This window comes from Protopterus annectens, chromosome 14.part0, assembly GCF_019279795.1.
Source record: "Protopterus annectens isolate FY-2018-M chromosome 14.part0, PAN1.0, whole genome shotgun sequence".
Lineage (NCBI taxonomy): Eukaryota > Metazoa > Chordata > Ceratodontiformes > Protopteridae > Protopterus > Protopterus annectens.
The window spans coordinates 449,852,679-449,878,626 of NC_056748.1; the positions used below are offsets into that span (position 1 = coordinate 449,852,679).

At 39.5% G+C, this 25,948-nt stretch overlaps 1 protein-coding gene across 1 annotated transcript in view; it reads left to right on the forward strand.

The window, feature by feature from the left end:
* The window catches only part of LOC122788675 (extracellular calcium-sensing receptor-like), a 140,752-nt gene that overhangs the window by 69,672 nt on the left and 45,132 nt on the right, over positions 1-25,948 (forward strand). The gene's annotated exons all lie outside the window — the stretch shown is intronic.

Genomic DNA, 25,948 nt, shown 5'->3' on the forward strand with positions numbered 1-25,948 from the left:
AAGGAGAAATTAATCGTAGGCACTAAACAGCCTATAACTGGAAAGTACCTTGCTAAGGTAAGGGAAAACAGCCCTTGTACTTTGCAAAAAAAAAAAAAAGCACCAAACCAGGCATGTCCAAGGGTCAGCTTCCAGTGATTTCTCCTGTCCACCTGGTGAATCTGGGCATATTGGGGCAATGCAGCAATTGCTTCATGTACACAGACAACCCTCTCCTCCTACCACCCAACACTGCAACCTGCGAGAGATGCACTTATATAGCCAAACTGGAAGCAAAGCTCTCTCCACCCAAGATTGTGCTAGACAGTCAAGAGGAGACGGTTAAAACCTACAATACACCAAAGAGCAACACATAGCCCTTCTAAACCCACACCACCAACACCCACACATAGCAACACTAAACCCACATATGTGGAGGCCCTTAACATTAACCTGCCCAACCAACAAGGACCTCCGAAGCTGAAACGCAAGCACCAATCACAACCAAAGTGTCACATAGCACATAACACTAGTGTGCCACCCACCAACAGCCCCTAAGGCAAGACAACTTACCCAACACTTTAGTCATAGGTGACTCTATAGTCAGGCACACTGATGTCCCACTTACCAGGCTGAACAAGGAGAAAAATTAGAGTCAGCTGCCTGTTAGGTGCCAGGATCCACCACATAATGCATGCACTCAAGTCACTCCATAACAAGTACAAATATGACTCAGTCATTGTCCATGTTGGAGTGAATGACTGGAGATGTACCTACCTGGACTACATGAAAAGAGACATGGAAGAGCTCTCAGATCATGTGGCCCAGGCAGATATGACTGTAGCCCTGAGTAGCATCCTGCCTTTGCCTAGAATGATACCACAGTATAAGGACAAAATGATTGATTTCAACAATTGGCTAAGCTTCTGGTGTCATTCAAAGGGGATCCAGCATCTGTCTGCCTGGCACGACATGATCAACAGACCACGATGCTTTGCCAGAGATGGTCTGCACTTGCCGCCCCTGGAATTCAGGTTACAGGCTAAAGCTCTTGCCACCCCTATAGTGGCTTTTTAGCAAAATTCAAAGGACAAAACCACCACTGTAACAGGTACAAGCATGCAAAATCTGAAGGTAATGCTACTCAATGCTAAAAGTCTAAACCTCAAAATGCACTCTCTCGAGGCACTCATAAAATTGGAGAACATCAATATCTGTGCAGTAACTGAGACCTGGTTCAAGACTCCAGAGAGCACCCCTGCAATACCAGGCTACAACTCTTAACAAACGTTTTGGCCACCAAACCAGGACTGAAACACTAAAGGTTGAGGAGTGTCCATAGTCACCAATGATATTCACACCACCAGGCTAGTTGCCCAACACAATGCGTCTGAAATTCTCCAGGTGCAACTAACACTAGGTAAGACTGAAATCCAACTTTTAGCTTGCTACAGATCCCCCACCATGCCCCAAGATTCTCACTACACCTTTCTAAACATATTGGAAAATATTAAGATACAACCAAACACCCTAATACTGGGTGATTTCAACTACTCTGCCATTAACTGGGAAAACTACCTATGTACCAACACCTTTGCTCAATGGTTCTTGGAATTCATAAATTCCAACGCTGTGGATCAACTAATCCTTAGTCCCATCAGGGGCTCCAATATATATCCTAGACCTGGTCATTACCAACATGGGAAATCGATGTTCCACACCTGTGGTCACTCCCTCGTTGGTCAGTTCTGACTATAAGCTAATCATCCTTGACATCCACATCCCACCCCCCCCACCCCCCAGTAAGGAAACCTCTGTAAAAAAACTCTCCAAAGCCAACTTCATGCTACTCAAGTGAGAAGTGACAAACTTCATGACACCCATGCAGATGGGAACTGGAAGTCTGACTGCTGAATCCTACACTAAGGCACTGTACGAGCACATCCACTCGTGCATGAATCATGCCATCCCCAATAGAACCAAGAAGCTCTCTTCCCAAAAAAGGAAGCCAATCTGGTGGTCCCTTGCCATAAAAAAACTTTACAACAAAAGGAAGAAACTGTTGCAGAAAAGAGGAAAACTCCAGGATGCAAAAAACTCCCTTACCAGCCTCAGTAAGAAGCTGAGATCCTTCATAATATTCTCCAAAGCTAGTTACAAAAATAAAATTGCCAAAGATTCCAAAGACAACCACAAGGCATTCTATAGCTATGTCAAGAATCTAAATAGCAATGCTCAGATCTGCTCTGAGCTACAACAGAATGGCATTAAATATACTGATTGCAAGGATATTGCCAATATCCTGGCATATCGATTCAGTGCAAACCTCACCCCCTAAAGGGCCCATCTCAATACCGAAAGATTGCAAAATTCCTGTAATAATGGCCGCACAGGTAAAAAACGCACTCTCCAAAGCTAAGAATATGGCATCCAAGGGACCAGACGACAACCCTGGCTGTGTACTACATGAACTGTAAAATGAACTAGCACCCCACCTAAGTGTCATGTTTAATCATAGCCTCACCTCAGGCTTCATGCCCACTGAGTGGTGCACAGCTACAGTTATCCACTCTACAAGGGGAGATCCACCTTGGATCCCGGGAACTACCACCCCATCAGTCTGACGAGCCTGATCTGCAAGGCCATGGAACGTATTATCATGGAACTTATAAACAAAGACATTGGCAATCTACAAACACTGGACCCCACACAGTTTGGATTTGTGAAGGGCCGAGCTTGTCTCCTGAGCCTGATTGACTTCTTTGAATCAGTTTCCAGTGCCTACACTAAGGCACTGTATGAGCACATCCACTCGTGCATGAATCGTGCCATCCCAAATAGAACCAAGATGCTCTTCTCCAAAAAAAGGAAGCCAATCTGGTAGTCCCCTGCTATAGACAAACTATACAACAGAAGGAAGAAACTGTTGCAGAAAAGAGGAAAATCCCAGGATGCAAAAAAACTCCTTCACCAGCCTCAGTAAGAAGCTGAGATCCCTCATAAAATCCTTAAAAGCTTATTACGAAAATAAAAGTGCCAAAGATTCCAAAGACAACCACAAGGCATTCTATAGTTATATCAAGAATCTAAATGGCACTGCTCAGATCTGCTCTGAGCTACAACAGAGTGGCATTAAATATACTGATCCCAAGGATATTGCCAAACTTCACCCCCCTCTCACCCCCTAAAGGGCCCATCTCAATACCAAAAGATTGCCAAATTCTGATAATCATGGCCACACAGGTGGAAACCGCACTCTCCAAAGCTAAGAATACAGCATCCATGGGACCAGATGACATCCCAGGCTATATACTATATGAACTACAAAATGAACTGGCACCTCATCTAAGTGTCATGTTTAATCATAGCCTCACCTCAGGCTTCATGCCCACTGAGTGGTGCACAGCTACAGTTATCCCGCTCCACAAGGGAGGATCTGCCTTGGATCCCGGGAACTACCGTCCCATCAGTCTGACAAGCCTGATCTGCAAGGGCATGGAACGCATTATCATGGAACTTATAAACAAAGACATTGGCAACCTTCAAACACTGGACCCCACCAAGTTTGGGTTTGTGAAGGGCCGATCTTGTCTCCTGAATCTGATTGACTTCTTTGAATCAGTCTCCAGAGCTGTGGACAAGGGTAAGGTGGTCCACACAGCCTATCTTGACCTTGCCAAGGCCTTTGACACCATCCCCCACTCTGTAATCATAAATAAACTTACTAAGCTGGGCATAAATCCCTACATCACTTGATGGGTTGCCAACTGGCTTACTGACAGAACCCAGACTGTAAAAGTAGCCGACTCCAAAATCAGCTCCAGACAAGTGACAAGTGGGGTACCTCAGGGTTCAGTCCTGGGACCACCCTTGTTTGGTATCTACTTCTCTGAAGTACAGGCCAACACTAAGGGACTCTGGCTAACAAAGTTTGCAGATGACTGCAAACTGGGAGCCATTATTGAATCCCCAAATTATGTGGATATTCTACAAAAGGGCCTTACAGAAACAGATGCCTGGTGCCAGAGCCATGGGCTCAAGCTTAATGCCAAGAAATGTATAGTTATCATGTACCCATGAATTACCACATAGGTGGCAATACACTAAACACTGAAAGTGTGATTAGAGACTTAGGGACACAGATGGAAAGTGGTTGCACCTTCGATAACCACATTGCCACAACAGTCAGGAAATCCTTCTATGTGGCACACCTCATCACTAAGGGCTTTTCATCCAGAAAAAAAGGAGGTTACTGTCCCACTGTACTCATCCCTCATTAGACCCATTATAGAATACAATGCCCAGTTTGGTATGTACCTCTCAAGACATCTGCAACAACTGGAAAGGCCGCAGAAATACCTCACTAAAAGAATCACAGGCCTAAAGCAGATGCCCTATGCTGACCATCTAAAAAAACTCCACCTATACTCTGTCGCATATTGTCTACTCAGAGGCGATCTCTGCTTAACATACAAGGCCTTGTCAAACCCAGAGCTGTTGGACATGCTACACTTAAAGAAATCCCAATCCCTCAGAGACACATGCTCCAGGGATCTTAACCTTGTCATCACACTAAACAAAACATGGTGGAGGGATAGGTTCCTACCCAGAGACTCCCCAGACTCTGGAATAGACTGCCTATACATGTCAAGCAGAGCGCCTCTTTGGCCCTCTTCAAAAGGAACCTTGATGATTGGATGGGAGATAGGAAATTCACCCCAGGGATCATGTCAGTCACCCTGCCAGACAGGGGTCCAGGGAAGTAAATACTGTGGGAAGAAATACCCAGAGAATTGTTATGGCTAGACTTCTATAGGCCCTAGAGCCAATAGCCTAGTACCAACATATGAACCTATGAACCTATAACTCATCCTCTTTTGTTTGTAAATTCATCACTTTAACCTTTCATTGGAAGCTTAGTCATTCATATCACATTCACAATTACAAGAAGGCACTGATAACCAAATGAAGTAAAATGGCCATGTTATTAATCCTAACTCTATTCCTCAACAATATTGCCTTTTAACTGTTATGGTCAGATGGGTTGTAAATCTTCCCCCACTTTTGTCACTAACTTAGACATACAAGTTTGCATACAATTCTTGATTCTATGCATAACCCTTTCTACTGCATCAGATGTGTCTCTGCTCCATTTCAATCTTTGAACTGACTCAAACCATATTATTTGTACCTATAACTATTTTTTGGTTTAATTAGCACACACCTCACCTTATCATCTGTACTAATCAACCAATTGGCATATGAACTATGTCCTTTTCCCAGATGGAAAAGAATTGCACTTCCCAAAAATTTGCAATATTGTTCCGGCTCACACCATAGCTGTGGCCATTTCACACCGACCCACTGCTAAACGTCCACTTGCTAATTGAGCCTTTCCTTTATTGACATACTCTTCTTGCTCCAACCAATTCTGTATTCTTTTAACAAATGAATGAAATTTGACTCATGCTTTCTGGTTCTCTACAGCTCCTGCAGCTGTAATGCTAAATGAAGATAGGTAAAAGCAAACTGACTCTTAGATGTACTTTAAAAGCATTAGATTTCCACTGCTCTAACTTTTTAATGCTCACCTGTGATATCTCTGCCTATTATGCATGAGATAGCCACTATTCTGAATCAGTGCAGAGTATATCTTTTATTGCCTAATCCAAACTGACCCACTGACATCTTCACCCAAGCCTTTACAGTGGCAAAAGGAAGGACCTTCTCTTAAGTATCTCAAATACTGAAAGTGTGCAAGGCAATGCACTACATTTCAACATGTGCCTTCCAGTATCTTTAGTGAAACTCACTGCCTTCTTGCAACTTATCTGTCTTTGTCCTGCCACTCACATCTAGATGTCTTCATCTAAAATCATAACATTACTAATGGACAGAACTTAGTGCTGGTCCCTCTTATCATTAAGCTGTATTAGGTTAGACTCTCTGAAAGCCCTACTAAGAGCTGTTACAAAATATGCTTTCAGTATTTATCTTGTCACACCATTAAGAGTATATTACACAATGACTGCAATACTGCAAGGCTGATCAGATATCATTTATCTATAGCTTGAAGTTACTTTTTTGCCTAGTTCTTTACAAAGCTATTTAGTTGAAACGCCTTGGCTGTTTCTCCTCAAACCATTTATTTATGTAACCAAGTTATAGTCCTGAAGTGCACTGCTGCTTTACCCTGACTATAACCTACAACTGAAGTTATAAGAATAATAGATGACCTCAGGTGTTTAGCTACTACTGACCAACTTTGGGCCTTTCATGATTCAATGAAATAGTGTAGCCAAATTTGTGTATGTTACTCTTGTTCCAAACCTGAGGGAGCTAATTTATCAGCTGTCAATTTTGTAGAACCACTTTCTACATGAAATGGTACCTGCTTCAAAAGTGTTGACAATTTTGAGCCAAAGTACTGAACTAGGCCCACTGCAAATGAAAAAGGTAATCAGCCATTGAGTTATCCAACCTTGCACTCAGGACACTGTAATAAATTTCATTCCATGCACATAATATGAAATGTCTTGTCACCCATCTACATTTTACTTTCCAGTAGGTTGTTTACCATACAGATGGCCCTTGTGGCACAAGTAGTTCAGTGTGATAAGGCTTTGCCTGTGCTGTTTAACCTTAGTCTGCCCACTTTGATTGACATTTACTGTCTCCATAATTCTGAAGCAATCTCTGTGGGTAGAACTCCAGTTCTGATATTGCCACTTGATCCATTTCAGAAATCTCCCTAGGCCATCTACTGCTAAATCAATGGCCCCTGCAACACTGCCCCAAAGCCCACCATCCTGCTGCCTATTATTATTTGTATGCCTGCTGCTCCATTCAAGTCCTAACTTAATGTATACTAGTCTTCCTGGTTCCTTTTTATGGCTTTATCAAACTAATCCTGTGAAGTGGTTTTCTGCAACCTTATCCTTTCACAGATAAACTGCATAAAATGGTTAGCCTACCCGGCTCACTCTGTAAGCAAAGTTTAACAAAGTGGTTAACACTTGTAACTTGCTTAACATACTGTTTACCTTGACAACTAACTGGCTTTGTTATCTGCCCAGCTTTAAACTTTCTCTGTTCTAGTGTGTGGCCATATGGTCTATTTCTATCCCTAGGAAACAGATCTGGTAGATAGATCTCTACTTTCTTAGCAGCCAGGTAGACTGTTGTTATTGCTTACTGACACTGCTGTGTTTTTTTTTTCCTGTGCATGAAGAAAAATCATCTAGGTAATGGACTATACAATCCCTGCCAATTTGTTCTGCTGTAGGCACAATGATAGAATATACTAAACTTCTCAAAAATTGTACAGTCCATGGGATAACCAACAGGCATACACTTATCCATATAGTAATTGTGTCAAAATTAAGTGGCCAGCCAGTGATAGATTAGCTATACCTTCATACCTGGGGAGTTTTCAGATCATGCCCCCTCCATACACACTTTTCTACTACACATAAGTGCTAATGCTATTTGGGGTTCTCCTTTATAATTGTTTTAAACCATAAACCATTCAAACTGCTGTCATTCCAATATTTTTGTAAGTTTTTCTCTTACTAAATATTTTTATAGCTTTTCTCCCCAGGTCCACACTGAAAAGAGGTCTTGTGTGACTCAGTCAGACCTTCCTGGTAACCAAATGCAAATAAATAAATAAACACATACTCCACTAATGTCATTGTGATGATTTGAGGTAGTGCCTTCTGTGCCAGGGAGAGTAGGGCAGTGCATGTGTAACATATGTAAGCATAGCTAATTGGACCTTTGTAAAGAATTTTATGTCATTTGACTATCACACTGATTTGTACTGATGCTTGTTTAAAAATGTATTTGTAAAGTTGCCAGTGTTAAAGATGCATCAACAGTGGGTCCTGCTGGACAGAAAAGAGATATACATATATGTCAGACAGTATTATTATAACTGATTAAATGTATATGTTTTAACAGAGAATTCTGGAAGAGAATAGGTTAATCTCAGTCCAGCTAATTTTGAAAAATAGATTGAAAATCAAATGGGTCGGTTTAAGTCATAAAGATTTTATCTTACAGGTCTGATTGCAGCCTGAGACAAAAATGCCCTGGAAAACCAGGAGTAGGAATCTTACTGGATTGTCCTTAGGGGTGAACTAATTGCTACCCTGGAAGGGTGGAAGTTTCTGAAATTGTTTTATTGCTTTCAAATGCTGTAAAAGATCTTAGCAAAGCTCTGTGTGTGTATTGTACCAGAATCAGGTGACCAGATGTGAAGTCATTCTTTAACCAGCACTGAAATTATTTTTTTAGATATTAATGAGAGATATTCTGGAACTCTTGTAGCAACACTTTGTTTTTCGGAACCTGACAGGAAAGATCTCTCACAGATATCTCACACAACAATACACCCCATCTTGCCTTGCTGGAGTAAGCAATTCAACACATTTCATCTTGTCTTGCTGTAGTAAGTAACTTAACTAGGGAACAGTGATTCTTTAGATCAGTTAGAAAAATATAGTGAGATTAGTTAAGTATTGTTTTTTTCTGCACCTGTGTGAATCTATCCACCTGTGTTATTTTTGTATCTCTTGTGATTGAAACTCTGGTGTTTATTGTAACTAGATATTCAGTATTATCATGTTTTCTATTTTATTATTTATTATTAAATATTTCTATACCTTTTATTGTGGCTAGTCTTTTAAAGAACACTTTTAACATTTTCAGAGTAGTGACACTGTGGCCACTCTTGAAAGCCTTGTTACATTGGTCAATCTTTACCATTTGTATTAGCAAACAAGAGGGTAAGTTACTCTCATTATAGACAGACCCCGCAACCCAAAAAGCAGTAATTGCTACTTTGTTGTATGTACACCTCATCTGATTGTGAAAAAAGATAATGTCTCTCAACCTCTTAGTGCAAGAATAAAGAACAAAGACAACAAAAACAAATGAAAGACAAAACCCCAAAATCAGGGACAGATTTAAACTATTGCTTTAATATATTTAAAATGTGCCTAGAATAACAATTTTTCCATTTGCATACATTTTGAAGGATGTTAAGTCTGAAACATTTATTCTTGTCATATTTAGTGACTGCTGTTATCAGTAATTTGCCAGAAGAACCAAAAGTGAAACAAATTAAAAATATGAGCCAAAATCAGGAGGGATATGTGAAATTAGAGACAGTTGAGAGCTATGTAATTTCAGCCTTGTTTCACACAAATAGCCACAAGTTTTCCAACTTATTTCACAGAAATGTACATTAGTTGTGCAAAGCCAGATAGATAACTGAACAAACAGCAATAAGGTAAGATACTTTCATCCACAAACAGTCTCACTCAGAAGTTATAGCCACTTTGTTGTGTATATCTCACATGGTTGTGATAAAAAAGAAAGCCTATTGGTGCAAGAATTAGGAAGAAAGCCAACAAATCATAGGAAGAAAGATGTAAAATCAAGGACAAGATTTAAATATTCCTCTTATATAGTTAAAAAAGATTTTTTCTATTAGCAAGCATTTTCTGAAGGATATAAAATCTGCAACTCAAATGTCTGCCATACTTAATGACTGCAAGCATCACAGATTTACCAGGTAACCAAACATTTTATAAGGAACAAACCAAAATATGAAGTAAAATCAGGAGTGAACTCTGAAATCAGAAACAGTTGAGAGCTATATAATTTCAGCTTTGTTTCACACAAACAGCAGCCACAAGTATTCCAACTTGTTTCACACAAATGCAACGAGTCCTGTAAACCCAAATGGTTAGCTAAGAAAACAAGAGGATAACTTACTTCCATTCATAAACAGTGTCCACTCTCTCCATTCAGCAGATAAAGCCAATTTAATGTGTAAACCTTATCTGCCTGTTTAAAAAACTAACCCTCTTAGTGAAGGAATCAGGGGCAAAGCTAAAAAAATCAATGAAGGACAAAGGTGCACAGGCAATCATGATTATGATCTTCAACAATATGCTACAGAAAACATATTTTATGATAAAATGACCAAAAATATAGGGTAAAGATGTAAGGCAAAATCAGGCACATTCTGGGAAAATAGGGAATGCTTACTAGCCTGCAGTCTGGCTGGACTGGTCTAATGTTCACTGTTTCTCACCACTGTCACCAACACTCAAAGTTACTAACAATAAACATTTCTCTCACCTTCTCCCAGCATCTGAGGGTCAAGGACACATACTGCACATGCACAAACAACTGATTTGGCTACCTGAGTATAACCAAATTCTCATGGTGAAATTTAAACACTTAAAAAAGGTTGCAAAGCTAATGACTGTTAGGTTCAGCACATAATCTAACTAAACTGAGTTAGCAGTGCTAACAAATTTATTTCAAATGACAAGAAGCCTTGTTGAGATAAGCTACCCCACATTCATGGGCTCCATGCAGCTGCCCCAATTGCTACTATTATAATCCATCACTTTGCCCAGCCACCCATGATTTTTTTCATGTATCAGTAGCAATCTAAATACTGCTTCCATACTTGCTTTTACCATTAGCACTCCTATACTCACTCACTGTATTTTGGTCACTCTTTTAATGAAGGATGAGTAAGACAATGAGTTTCCCTTATCATCAACTCATGGTGTTAACATATTGTCCCTTATTAGCTCACTGTGCCACTATTGTCTTCTTCATACTGCTCTATTACTTGTCTCTGCTACCGTTTATTGTTTCCTTTTTTTCATTCCTGAGATTCTCTGAAAACTGGTTATACTAATTCTGTCCTATGAAACTTCCTTGGTAGCTGTAAGTCAAATATTAAACTTTCCCTGATATTCAGTGAAAATTGGCTTGTTCTCAGAAAAACATCAATTTTAAAATTTAGATATTCATAGCAACCTTTGTAAACCTACTCCCTGTGTGCCTTGTGATCATGCACATGCAAAAGTATTTATCCTGGGATTAATTAACCTGTAACAGTCTACTATTCATCCACACATTCCTTTTATTCTATGGTAGTTCTATAAATTATGATCCAGGTTACATCATAATATGACCTTAGTGCACCACCTACTTAGTCTGAACTTGGCCTAATATAATTTTCTTGGAACACCTTCCTGCACACAACCTAATAAAAGCGACTCACCTCTCACTGTTTACATATCTTACATTCTTCAGCTAAACATTGCATCAACATGTAACTAAACCTTCAGCCTTATCCCCAGATCAATGACAGGATTATGTTTTGTGTGGTTACACCATCTAGCACTGCTACACACTGCATTGCCATTCTTCCCTGTATACCACATCCCAGCAAATGTCAGGTTACTTTTCTCAACCTCTTTTTGTTCTTCTGGCAAGTTTAATTAATCTGAATTTTCCATAACACAAGGTAAGTATTATCTTTGAAAACTAATAAAACACAAATGCATGCAATCTCTTGACATATGGTCCTAACAAGTAAAGAATCAAATCAAGCAAACGGTTCCTCCTACTGCTGTATAGTGACAGATGGATACAAATTTATCTAAATATTTATCTGCATATCCATCTATTCATCCATCTATTTATTTATTCATTCATTTAACCAGTTGTTACCAAGTAGGTAGGCTGCTCACCAGAATATTTTCTGCCATGACTGTTCCATGAAAAGCACCCCCAAAAATATTTGTGCAATAACTCTATATACATCCTACAAGGCACGGTTAAGTGATCTGTCAGACTGCATTTACAATGCAATAAAGATGACAGTTCACAAAATCATACCATATGACTGAAGACACTGGAGAGTATAAATGTCTCTCCAAACACCATCATATTGGGTGACTTCAACTACCCAAACATAGACTGGGAACATTACTCAAGCCCCAACACCCTAGCCCAAAGGTTCCTTGAGTTCATAAACTCAAATGCTATGGAACAACTAGTCACCATTCCCACAAGAGGAGAAAATATACTAGACCTGATCATCACAAACATGGGGACAAAATGCTCCACACCGGAAGTATATCCCTCATTGGTGAGATCAGACCATAAATTAATCTCACTGGAGATCCACATCCCGCCCCCACCCCAGCAAAAGACCACAGTGAAGAACTTCTCAAAAGCAAACTTCACACTTCTTAAGACTGGAGTGGTATCCTTCAAGGCCCCGAGCCAGTGGAAACCACAACCCATGCTGCTGAAACCCTTACAAATGCCTTCTATGAGCACCTCCAGGAATGTATGGATCAAGCAATCCCTAATAAAATCAAGACCTTTTCCACCAAAGGCAGGCGCCCAGTCTGGTGGACTCCAGCCATAAACAAACTCTACAACAAGAGGAGAAAGCTACTACATGACAGAGCAAAATCCCTAAATGGGAAGGCATCTCTGATCAATACTAGCAAAAACTACGATCACTCATAAAATCATCCAAGGCCAACTTTGAGAGAAAAATCGCTAATGACACAAAAGACAATCATAAAGCCTTCTTTAGCTATGTTAGAAACCTGGGTGGAAACTCCCAGATATGCTCAGAATTAGTCCAAAATGATAAAAAAATCACTGAACCCACAGACATTGCCAACATACTGGCAGACAGGTTCAGTGCAAATTTCTCCCCTCCCCCCCAAAAGGAGAAATATCTATCCCACCAGAGTCTAGCCTCCCAAACATCTCAGATGCCCAGGTGAGAGCTGCTCTCTCTAAAGCAAAAAACACAGCATCAATGGGACCGGATGGTGTCCCCAACTGTGTGCTACACGAACTCAATGAGGAACTAAACCCACACATAAGGCTGCTGTTTAATCTTAGCCTTACTACAGGATACGTACCCAAAGAATGGCGTACGGCAACTGTGGTCTCACTCCACAAAGGCGGTGCTTCTACGGACCCTGGAAATTACCGCCCCATAAGCTTGACGAGCCTTGTCTGCAAAGCTATGGAGAGGATCATAATGGAACTCATAAATAAAGACATTGGGGACCTACAGACACTGGATCCTACCCAATTTGGCTTTGTCAAGGGCAGATCCTGCCTCTTGAACTTGGTCGACTTTTTCGAAACAGTCACTAAGGCCATTGATGAGGGTAAGGCAGTTCACACAGCCTACCTTGACCTAGCAAAAGCATTCGACACAATACCCCACTCGGGCATCATAGAAAAGCTCACCAGCTTAGATGTAAACCCATATGTCACAAGATGGGTTGCAAACTGGCTCAAGGACAGAACAAACAGGGTTAGAGTTGCTGGTGCCATGTCAGACTCTAAGCCGGTCACGAGCGGTGTCCCACAGGGCTCAGTCCTGGGCCCCCTCTTGTTCGGCATTTATTTTTCTGACATGCAGGCAAACATAGGGGGATTGTGGATGACAAAATTTGCAGATGACTGCAAACTGGGCACCATAATTGACACTCCATCAGACACAGACATCCTCCAGAAAGGTCTCATAGAAATGGATAACTGGTGCCAGAGCCATGGCCTTAAGCTAAATGCCAAAAAATGTATAGTCATACCCTTTGGGAAAAACAAGGTAACCCCTAATTACCACATAGGTGGTAATCCATTAAACACGGAAGACGTTATCAGGGACCTGGGGACCCAAGTTGACAGTAACCTCTCTTTTGACACTCACATTGCCAAAGTGGTTAGGAAGACCTTCTACATTGCCCACCTGATCATGAAGGGATTCACATCCAGATCAGGAGAGGTCATTGTACCCCTGTACTCTTCACTTATCAGACCAATGATTGAGTACAACGCCCCATTCGGAATGTACCTTACCTGACACCTGCAGCAGTTGGAAAGACCCCAAAAGTTCCTCACCAAAAGGATAAAGGGGCTCAAACATATGTCATCAGATGCCCGACTGAAGAAACTCCAGCTCTATTCAGTCGCATACCGTCTGCTCAGAGGTGATCTGTGCCTGACATACAAGGCCATGTCCAACCCGGAATTAATGGACATGCTCCACCTCAAAAAATCCAAATCCACCAGAGCCACGAGAGCAAGAGACTTAAACCTCAACACGGATATAAATAGGACGTGCTGGAGGGACAGATTCATCACCCAGAGACTCCCTACACTATGGAACAGAATCCCAGTCCATGTGAGGCAGAGTCCCTCACTGACTCTGTTCAAGAGAAATCTTGACGAGTGGATGGGAGATCGTAGCTTTACCCCGGGAATCATTTCTGTATCACTGCTGGACAGAGGCACAGCAAACTAATGGGTATAGTATTCTCATCCTAAGGGGTGGTGAAAGCCACACACACTCTGGCTAGGCTTATAAATGCCCTAGGGCAGATAGCCTAGTATGAACCTATGAACCTATGAACCTATATACAATAACAGAGCTTTAAATAGCAGCTAGCTATTTTATATTTCTTCTCTGCAACCAAGTATCTGGTTAACTCATTTATTCCAATGGAGTTCAGAAAGTTTTCACTGTGACTTCCAATGGGCGAAGCCTAAGCCTTTTGACAGAATCAAATTATGTCCTTACATTTTAAACAAATGTTCATATCTATGGAACCAAAGAGATTATGAAAGAAGTATAAATGGCAAACTCTTCAGTACAAACTATTTTTATAGTGGCAGTATTCTTTAGGTTCTAGGTCTTAAACTGAATTTTGTAAGTCACAATAAACACAGTAACTATTAGATTTGTAATATTTTGTAAACAACTTCCAATATCTCGGCAACCACTGAAGTTACACACATATTGTCAGCAGCAATTTCTTCATTTAGCTGAGAACTTTCATACAAGGCTAAGGAGTTCTGTCTGTGCTACTTGATTGTTGAGATATTTAGAAAACCCTGAAAATTATATCTATATAAATTAATATAATAAAAACAACAGTTAATATCTATTTACCTGCATTAGACAGAGGTCAAATATTATTGCAGTTGAGTTTGCTATTGTGGAAGCTTTAAGATGAAATCTTGCAAAACCTTTTTCATAGCATGGTTTTGTGATTATTGATGCAAATATGAACAAGCAATATTTGACGTCTAGAAGCATCAGTAGGAGTTAACTGCAGATGTGCCTGGAGGCGTCACTCATATGTAATAAGTTAAATTATTATGATTTTTTTGCTCAGTAACTTCCTACCAGCCTGCATAAACTTGAGATTTATAGTTCCTATACTCCTAGTTTATATACTACTTGACATATTGGCACTTTTTTATTTTCCTACCTAACATTGCCTGCAGTTGTAGTCTCTCTCACAAATGTTAGTCTTCTCGTATCCAAACTTAATACTGACACTCTCCCTTTCTCCAAAACTACACACACTATTGTGAGTTAAGCTTATTCCTATGTATGCAAGCAAAAACACTTTAATACAGACTGCAAACTGTTAAGCAAACCTCAGAAATACAGACCGAGAACGTGTTCTGTATAAAGTAGGAACGTTTCTTTTAATTACAAAAATGTTAGTGTAAATTCTTAAATAATACCTGTAATTCTCAGAAAGCACCATTTCTGATGGCTTCTACTTCACTCAGATTTCCTAGTTGTGAATTGGTGAAATGCAACATGTATATCAAAATACCAGCTCTTCCTATTAGTGTACTTGCCTCTGTATGAATCAACCTCATAGAAATATGTAAGTTATGCTACCTACATTGTTTTTAACAAGGTTTACAGTTTAACTAAGGCACTCACCTTATCTTGATGATTTGTCACTTTGAGTTTAAACTGGTAACTTACCTGCTCTTTAAAGTTCCATTAGTCAAAGAGATAAAAAGGGGGTATAGGTGAATGAAAATCAGCTGATAGGATATACTGGCTTTTTTTTTTTCCTGTTTGAGACTGATGGATCCAAAAATAACTAACTTTTTGGCTAGATTGTGCTTCGAGTGTCTATGCTTGATCACTTTACATTCAATTCAGTTTAATGAGTATATGATGTAGTATCATAATTCATTTAAACAGACCCTTCAGGAAACGTGCTTGTCAGGCCATAAAGCTTCTTAGCACTATAAAACTTCCTTTTTGTGTCAACAGTTTAGCCCACACTGTCTGTTTGTCTACAGACAGCTTCCTCTTCAACTTATCACTCACCTGCTTTCTAAAATCTTTTTTTCTGCTTCAGTTCCTAAACTGAAAGAATGACTTCAGGGCAAAGAAGCCATTAGCTGAATATTCTTGCACCATATCAGTTTTTCTGTTTCTTCAGAACACTTTGCAATAATTAACCAAGAAGACATGCAGGATATTGCAGACAAAAATATTCACATAAACCTAACATATTTCAGCATTTGCCAGATAGATTTTTGTGTCTACCTGCATTACTTAGGCATTTAGCCTCTAGGTTGGGAAAATATTGTGACAAAAAATTCACCCAGTATTCATTTTACTATAATAAAGATAGAATTCTATAAGAATAAACACTGTTCACAGCTATCTAGCCACAAGACCGGAAAATCTGCCCTTGAACCAGCTTTTTTATAAGACAAGTAGATATTAAAATATTACACTCTGAAGGAACTTATCTGGTCATCTTTGAATTCACAGATGCTGAAAAAATATGATTCTTTGATTGTGTGGGACTGGGGAGGGGGGTTGTTGGGTAGTTTCCATCTTGGGTATGCCTGTCATGTGATCTTGAACAATGAGAGTGCTCAGAGAAACTCCCAAGGACGTTTAGAGTATTCTCACATAATTTAATCAAACATTTCAGTAAAGCAAAACTGATTTATTTGTCTATGATAGTCAACTGACAAAACAAATCCCAGTGATTTTTTTTAAACATACAGCTGAACTTCTTATACCAACAGACCTTGTACATTTAATAGCCCAATGAACTGTTTCATTTTTTGACGCTAATAATTCTAGTTATTAATCAAACATGATTTACCTTGCACTAAGCAATCATGTTCCATACCTGGATTAAGTTACCAGAAATATACTCCCCTACCACGGGGTGGGGCCTGCACAAGGTGGGTGTTACTTACATGACTAACAGTTGAAATAGGCATGATGGCACGTGTAAATCTGGCATGAATGACAGACATGCAGATATGACATTCCCTTCATGACTATATTACTATCAGTTACAGATATGCAAATGTGAATTGGCTCACACCTTAGTTTCACTTCTGAAAATAAGCAAATAGCATTGTTATGCAGGAAAATTATAACCACTGCTGCTCAGTCTTGCTATTTTTTGGGATGAACACTCCATTGTTTTATGCACACGATAAGCACTGATAAACATTTCTGTATTAAAAATTGTATATGGCTATGAAGGTTTTGTTCCATTAAGTCTGCCTGAGTACACACTGTCCCTAAAAGTGCACGTTTTTGTGGTAAATTGATGAGGAATACAGTCAGTTAATAATGCCACACTTTACAAGTTCATATTTATTTCTCTGATGCAAAGCCTGTAGGTTGCAACTGACCATGATTTTGTAGAATGTCCCTCAGTTTTGCTGCATCTTTTCCATTACACTACTAAAACACTCATTTTTGATGGTAAAACACTGAGAAATAATGATTAATGCCAGAAATTAGTGTTTCTTGGTTGTTATTGCATGAACATGTATAGAAATACAAAGCCTATTGTTCCATTAACTTTTAAAAACAATATGAGAACATTTTTAATTTTTGGTGGTAAACCACTGAGGAACACAGTTTGTCAAATATGCCAAACATTATCATTTCTCAATACTTATTGCTCTGCAAATGCAAAATCAGCCAAGGAATAGTTAGTTGGTTATGCTAGAAATTACAGTTTCTCGGTTCTTATTGCTCTGAAAATGTGAACAGACACTACAGTTTCATACTTATTCATAATTATTCTTCTGATAGTGTGTGCTGATGCAAAGCCTGTTGATCACACCTGATCACAGTTTTGTAGAACATCTTTGAGTTTTTCTTTAATTATTTTCCTGACCCTGATAAAATGTTTGTTTTTGGAGGCAAGCAAGAAGTGTCAGTTTCTCAGTTCTTACTGTATCTGTTCTAATGTTTGTCTACAATTTGAGAATTAATTTAAAAGTTCTGAATACTGACCTTTTTCTGCATTAAGAGTTTAACTATTCCAGTCTTGAATTACAGAAGCGTAGCTGGTTCAACCAGTGCCCTGTACCAGTACTATGAAAAAAGCACTTCACTGTAATACGCTGATCACTACATAGTAAGTGATTGGCTAATTACAGTTAAATGTATGACCTTCCCCACCTCCCCCACAAGCTCTTCCATTGAAGAGCAAAAAAAAAAAAAAAAACTGAAGTTCCTTCTACTGGTACACCATCCAGTTAGCCAGAAGCATGAGACACACCCCTCCCTCCTGCCCCAGCCATTCAAGTCTTGCTTCTGCACCCTGCCCTAAACCTTCTAGGGTTACCACCTGTCCCACTTTGAGGGACAGTCCCTCTTTGGGCAGTTGTGTCCTGACAAAAAATATTAAAAAGGGCAAATGTCCTGAGATTGTAGGACATAATTATGTCCCATATTTTATGTAATAGTTGCATAAAATAGTTATTTCTGTATCTAAAATACCTACATGTTACAAGAAACATAATAAGCGACTAAACTGCTACAAGAATAAGCTTTTATTTAGGAAAAAAAGTTAAGTTCTACCCTTTGTACTGACCGTGGGTATGTGTCAGCCTGTAAAATCTGATGTGTGTCCCGAAAATGTCCCACTTTGGCCATTTGAAAAGGTGGCAACCCTAAAACCTTCAATACATTTTATTTAAAAAAAATCTTCTTTTAAACTTTACCAGACTGTTACAGTTTATACCTTGCCTGCACAGAGCACTACAGAGCTCATGTTTTAGTTTAAAAAAAGTTCTTCTTTTTAAACTGTAGCAAACTGATTGCTACAAATGTAGCAAGCAGTTACTATAGTTCATTTATATGCTGTCTGCACAGAGAGCTGTAGGCTTAAGTTAAAAAAACATTTTTTGTTTTACTTTTTAACTATAGTTGCTAGACTTTATGCCACATATGGAGTGCTACAGCACTCAGGTTTGACAACAAATGCTTTTAAAAGCTGGTACTGCATTAAACAGAGATCAGGATCAGCTGATTGTGCCCTATAAACATTTTGAGACCAGGGCAGTTGCCCCTCTCATCCCACCTTCACTATGCTACTGTTCTGCACAACCGAAGCAACACATCCTTAAATCAGCAACTATAGTGGTTCTAAGAATGTCACTTAAGGTACCATTGCATCTTGTCAACTAAAATGCTACTGTTGTAGTCAAATTTAGGGAGTTTAGCATAATGGTTAAGGTATTTTCCCTACAAACACAAGATGCTGGGTTTGATTCTCACTTGGGGTAGTTGGCTAGGCTTAAAATAGCCCATAATGGCAGTTAGCCTAGTACTATCTATGACTCTTTTACACTTACCATTATTTCTCTCAGATTTCTCATTTCCTCTTTTGATGGAAACATCTGGTTATTCATAGCATAATGGTGCTCTCTATTACCCACAGTAAAGTGGAAAATTGTACACATACTGACATTGAACCTAACAATGCACTCTGGACCACTGAAACAGTGTTTCAGGGTAATTTTACATTGTGGCTTCATCTTTTATATTCCTCGTGACAGTATCAGTTTTAGGGGCTGTGGTGGTGCAGAGGTAGCATTGTGGCCTCACAGCAAGAGGTTCTCCCATTCAATTCTCGGCTGGAGTGCCTTCTGTGTGGAGTCTGCATGTCCTCCCCGCAGTTGAGTGATGTTAAAACATGCAGGTAGGTGCGAGCGTGAATGGGTGTGCCTTCTTTGAAGGTTGGGCATTGCGCTGGCAACTCGGCACTGTAAAAATCCACTGCCAATCATTAGCAGACTGGAGTTCTGCTGTGGCAACCCCTAACCAGGAAAAGCTAAAAGACAAAGAAAGTGAATTTACTTAACCAGATCTTCTCTGTCAATAGTGTTATGGAAACAAATAGATTGAACAGAAAGGCTACCAACAGTAATCAACACTAACCCCTGTAGTACTCTGAATTATATTAAAATTAAAAATCCTTTACCTTGTAGTCTGTTAACATCTTCCTTTTGCAGCCCAAAAATACCTTTACAAAATATCTCATGATTTTCTGAAAGTTGGCAAATGCATAAGAGAAACTCGGCATTCAAAGTTTCTACATGAATTCTCAAAGCTAAGGCAAATATTCCAGTTGCACAAATGTCTAGATTGTTTTTAATTTTCTTTACTATAGTCCACTGAATTTTAGAATCTAAAGAAATACATAATTAACATTCAGTAGCTCCTGACTGTGACATTGCCCATGGCCCAGGAAAATTCACAGTGTATTCAGAGACATCACTGTGTAGCCAGTGTTGATAAGGGTTTGGGTAGAGTCTGCTACTGCACATCCAGGAAATGTACTTCAGAAACATTAAACTCCATGCTTTAGATCAACAGCTTTTGTTTTGCTTTCCCACTGCTCCTTACTAGTATTTCTAGAATTCTTCAATACTTTCAGAGGCTTCTGGAATCTTTTTTCAGGAACTCAGCAGGCCAAATTCTTTACTATTTCTTTGTTACTCATTTCTGCACTATTCTTTTGTCCATTGTTTTTTTTTTTTCTTTCAGATACTAACTTCAGGGTCTCTTGAAAGAAAGAAACATTATCCAGGAGGTTTCCAGTGTTGAAAAGGTGGATCCTGATATTTTCACCACTTCCTGATGAACTACCTCTTTGTGCCCTGACCCTTACTGTTGTTGTCTTTTGGCTTTTCCTGGTTAGGGGTCGTCACAGCGGAACTCCCGTCTGCTAATGATTGGCAGTAGATTTTCATGAACGGCGAGGTGCCAGCTCGATGTTCAACCTTCAATGAAGACATGTCCATTTATGCATGTCTTTAGAATGCCCACCCAACTGCGGGGAGGACATGCAGACTCCACACAGAAGGCACTCCCCCGCACTCCAGCTGAGTATCGAACGGGAGAACCCCTTTCTGTGAGGCAACAACGCTACTGCTGCACCACCGCATGCCCTGACCCTTACTACCTTTCTAATTTTTCTGTCCCTTTCCCCTAGTCCACTTCTCCTCTCTACCACAGCTTTGCTCAGACCTATCCAATCTTAGACAGAATAAGCCTGCCTGCAATTTGTTAATCAGTCAGTCAGTATTTACTGCCACAGGTTTTCTCGAAATAAGTACACTACCCTCATACACAGGTGAGCTTCATTTTAATCCTACAATAAACTGGATTCATCTGGGTGGAACCTGTTAAATGCAAAGAGAGACAAATACAATGGAAAAGCTAGAACTGTTGAGAATGGAACATTCAAATGTTATATAAAATGTGGGCCCGCAAAGAAATACAGATATGGTTCATATAGTGGTGTGAAGATAGGTGAAGGCTGCCAGCCTAGCCAGATAGAATTTTGTAGATAATTCTGTCATTTGTAAATATTAATAAGCCACAGGCTTGTTCTCTTAAATGGGAGAAAATGGTTTTAAATGTGGAACTGCAAAAACTCTGCTGTACCAAAGCTGATAAGTCAATTCTTTGATGTTAAAACTCGGAGCCAAGTGTCTAGATAAAGGCATTCTGTCTATTGTTTTTGAGGCCAGAGTTAATGGCTAGAATTTGCATGTATAATTTATTTTATTGCTCTGGTCCCTGACCACTGGAGCATTTGTCTTGAGAACATCCAACTCACCACTCCACCTGTGTCTAATTTAGAACTGTGTTTTCTCTTAGATATAGCTAGGAATTAGAAAGATTAGACTAAGTGTTTTTCTGTGTTGATGTCAGAACTATTATACTGTATTATTTTAAGTATTTGTCTGTGATCTCTGAACTCTTGACTAGCACTGTGTAGTAAGAAGTACTGTCTTGTGTTTTTATTTATTATTAAATATTTTTAAACCTTTTAACTGTGGCTTGTTTTGTGTAGAGATAATTGAAGCTCTAAGAGTCCATTGCATGTATATATAGTTATACTGTACCAAATCACTCCAAATAACTCTTGACTGTTCAGTCACACTTACCATTTGGATAACAATATTGCACAGTATAATTGGACACCCTTTCATAAAGGCCTCATAAATATTAGCTGCCTGGTGGCAATAATTTCTACCATATAGTCTAGGTAAAAGGGGCACAGCTGAAGAGCCTGTGCCAGCCTTCTCCAGGAGTGTCTGTGTGGTTGTATAAACTCTTATCTCAAAGTGTGTGTGTGTGTGTGTGTGTGTGTGTGTGTGTGTGTGTGTGTGTGTGTGTGTGGTGTGGTGTGTATGTGTCAGCTATGTGGGCATTGACACAAAGCACTGGTTGGACAGAGAGGGTGCTGGAGGTTTTAGCTTGCCCACTAGGCTGAGATCTGAACCCTATAGCTGTGCCAGTAGGGAGTCTTACTGTGGACCTGGAGAGAAAGGGAGAAACCAGCCACAGACTGACTGTGATCTCTGTGTGCTCTTAAGGGAAATTGTACTTTACTGTGTAAGTATTTATTATCCTTTCCCTATATGGACACTCCTCACTGGTGTTAGTAGTGAGGATTGAGGCTCCTTGATTGCTGGGCCAGTGCAGGGGCATCATAAGGGGTACCATCAAAGACATCAAGCAGAGTGTATGGAGGTTAAGTAAAGTACAAATGTAAAAAATGTGTAGCACCTCCTTTGAGTGAAAGTCTAGTTTGCAGTCAGCCAAAAGGAAGAGAACAATCTAAAATGAGCATTGGGAAAGTGGAATGACCAACAAAAGAGAGTTAAGTGGTAAATGATTTACAAATTAAATACACATTTTTATGGGTAAGGTTAAAGCAGTATAGTAAATGTTTTCTACTTTACTGTGCTTTCTTATTGGGGGGGGGGGTCAATCCAACTACTTTCAGGCTATGGCCATCAACCCATAGATAGAAGCTAGAGTTCCAAACAGTAGTGCAGGAATCGTCTTGCTTATTTTCAGACAGTATGGTAGTTTTCAGGGTTATTTTTCTAATATAGGCCTCTTTGAACTGAGTATGTCTCTCCCACCTAAAAATGGAAGAACTTTCTTTTAATTATACTATAAAAGAAAATTCAGTTGTGTGCAACCGTTAAAAAAAAGAGGGACAAGAAAGGTTAGAATTGTCAAGATAGGATAATTTAAATTGTACCTACACACGTTCAGGCTATGGCTATCAGGTAAGAGAAGGAAGTAATAGTTTCAAATAGCAGTACAAGAAATGTCTTGCTTTCTTTCAAATACTACAGCAGTCTTTAGTGATATTTCATCACTGCAGAGTTCCTTGAAATGATTATGGTATACCCGCCCAGAAACAACTGAGCTTTCCTACAATTCGGCTATGAAGGGAAATTCAGCTGAGTGGAATTTTCAGTTACTAGAGAAGTTTTAAGTGCAATTTTACGACTGTTGGAGTGAATATATTGCTCCCATCTAGTAACATGTGAGCTGTCTTTTAATTCTACTATGAGAAAGAATTCAGCTGATGGAGCCGTGGGATATAAAAAGATTAGTACTTTGTTTTCCTTAATGTTTTAACACAGCTGGTAGGTCTAAATGAGGTGATGAAAAAAATAAATGCACTGAACTATAAGTTTCTGAGGCCATGAAAGTAAAAAAAACAGGGCAAACCCTCCTATCACATTAATATACTGCATTCACAGACAGAAGTACAGAATTCTGAGGAGAGCTTGCAAACTGTATTTCATTCAGGAGAGACCCAGGAGTCATTACAACAAATACAGCTAGAAGAATCCTTTTGAAGAGAACAAAAACTGGAAGTGAGATAACTTATTTTAAGAAATATGGGGATGTTTTTAGGAATGCCTTAGAGCTAATCTGACATAACATAACACAACACAGCATAATGTAACACAGAGACAACACTATGAGTAAAAGACAGAGACCTTGCAGAGTACTAGAGGAGCGCAACATGGCTAGTAAAGAAGTTCAAGAAATGCTCAAACTAGGCATGACAGAAGGGTCACAGAGTTACTCAAGCAGTCCAGCAGTGCCAGTTACTAAACCTGATAGAAGTGTCAGATTCTGTAATGCGTTTATTGAAATGATTAACTTTTCAAAGTTTGATGGCTATCCCATGCCCAGAATTTATGCTATGGCAGAGAACCCACAAAAGGCCAGATACTTAACTCTGAACCTGATAACTGGATAATTGCAGATATCATCCACCCCTTCTGATGAAGAGATAATAGCCTTTGCAACCTCCCTAATACTCTGTTTCAGTAAACAATGTTGACATGTAGTTGAAATGAGCCCCAGCCACCTTTCTGGAGCTGGCGGATAAAATATTGAAACACTCTACTCCTGGTATGCGGTTACACACTTAGATGACAAGGTCATTCATTCAGAGTATTGAGGCTGTCATTTATCAAAGGCAACAACCTATAAAACAAGCTCTACAAAGAAATGGGTGAAGGCTTTCTCTGGGTTATCTGGTCAAAATAAAACATTTGTGTCTCATTTTGTGACTACTGCCTGTCTTTTTGAAACTCTTACAAGAAGGAAAGGTCCTGTCAAGTTGCAATGATTTCTTGATGCAGATTAAAGAACTAAAAAGGTTCATATTTCTGAATGTGTTAGTGAAAAAAGTTTACCCTCTATATAGGTAAACCATAGGTAGGCTTGGGAGCAATGCTGATATTCAAAGTGAGAAGTATTCTGTGTGTTAGTTCATCAAAAATTGAGCACTGCAGAGAGGTGATATTCTTCCACAGAAGGAAAATTCCAAGCTATACAATGGACCTTTATGTCCTAAAGCACTACTTGCTAGGCAAGCACTGTTTTTTGCTAACAGGTCATGCCTATTTGCAGTTAAGTATGCAGGCTAATGTAAGTATGAAGTTGTAACAGTGGGCACTGTTTCTTCAACTCTTCCCATAGTGATCCACAGACCTGTCCAAGCCAACAAAATGATGACATTTCTGTGGTCCTACAATCATTTTTAAAAGACCAAGACTCCTGCTTTTATACCAGGAAAGGGTAGTTGTAACTTGCTGCCTTTGGAAAATGTGTATTGCTTCTTTAAAAGTACATGCTGAATTTGGAAAATTTGGCTTGTGCATTTATGCCGACTGCAGGGTGGCATGTGAGAATATTCTCAAAGATCTATAGTCAGAAACCACCATGTATTAGCTACATAACAAGATCTTAACTGCTATTTACTATGGCATAAAAGGAGAAGACTGGAGAGCTAAAATCAGGAAGTTAGTTCCTCAACTGTAGCGTCATCTGAAGCAAGACTCTAGAAGTGTGAGAGCCCAGTCAGGGTTAACCTGTAGAAGCACCTGTCTGATGAACTAGAAACTGGGTTAGAGAGAGATGCAGCCCTGGACTTTTTTTAAAAGCTAGTATGTATCCAGGAGGAGCTATTTAGACCAAACACTGTTTGTGAGAAGTATCTAAAGGTACTCTGTTTATTTTATTTCACACTAGAAGCCAGGAGGGCAGTTATTTTGTTGCAGTGGTCTATTTGGATTACTGAGTAAACCTACACAAGCCTTGCCTCCAATGAGTTATTGAGCTGACATATATGCATGTTGGTGTAGGTGAGGGTTTGTATATATCAAGATTATTTTGGAGGGAAGCTAATAACTTTCTTTTGATTGCAAAAGGAAGGTTATTTTATAAACACATAAGGCATTCTATAATGCAGTTCATAAGTAGGTAATCGACCCTTTATGGGCTATTTTAAGCCTAGCCAATTTCCCTCAAAAGTGAGAATCAAACCTTGTAACTATTGTCAGTGAGACTAGGACCTTAACCATTATGCTAACCCTCCCCCCTTTTTTAATTTCTCCAAAATCTTTTGGGTTTCTAATACCATGACAGGAATGGACCCCATTCCTAAGTCAAAGTATGATTAAAATTCATGAAATTAGTATTGTTTCAATCTTTGATGTCAGCCAGAAGTGCTCCTCACAATATGCCCAGTAATCATTCCTTCTGAAATTTGTACAGAGTTACATGTTGTTGTTGTGTCTTTTAGGCTTTTCCCGGTTAGGGGTCGCCACAGCGGAACTCCGGTCCGCTAATGATTGGCAGTAGATTTTTACGTGCCAAGTTGCCAGCCCTGATGCACAACCTTCAACGAAG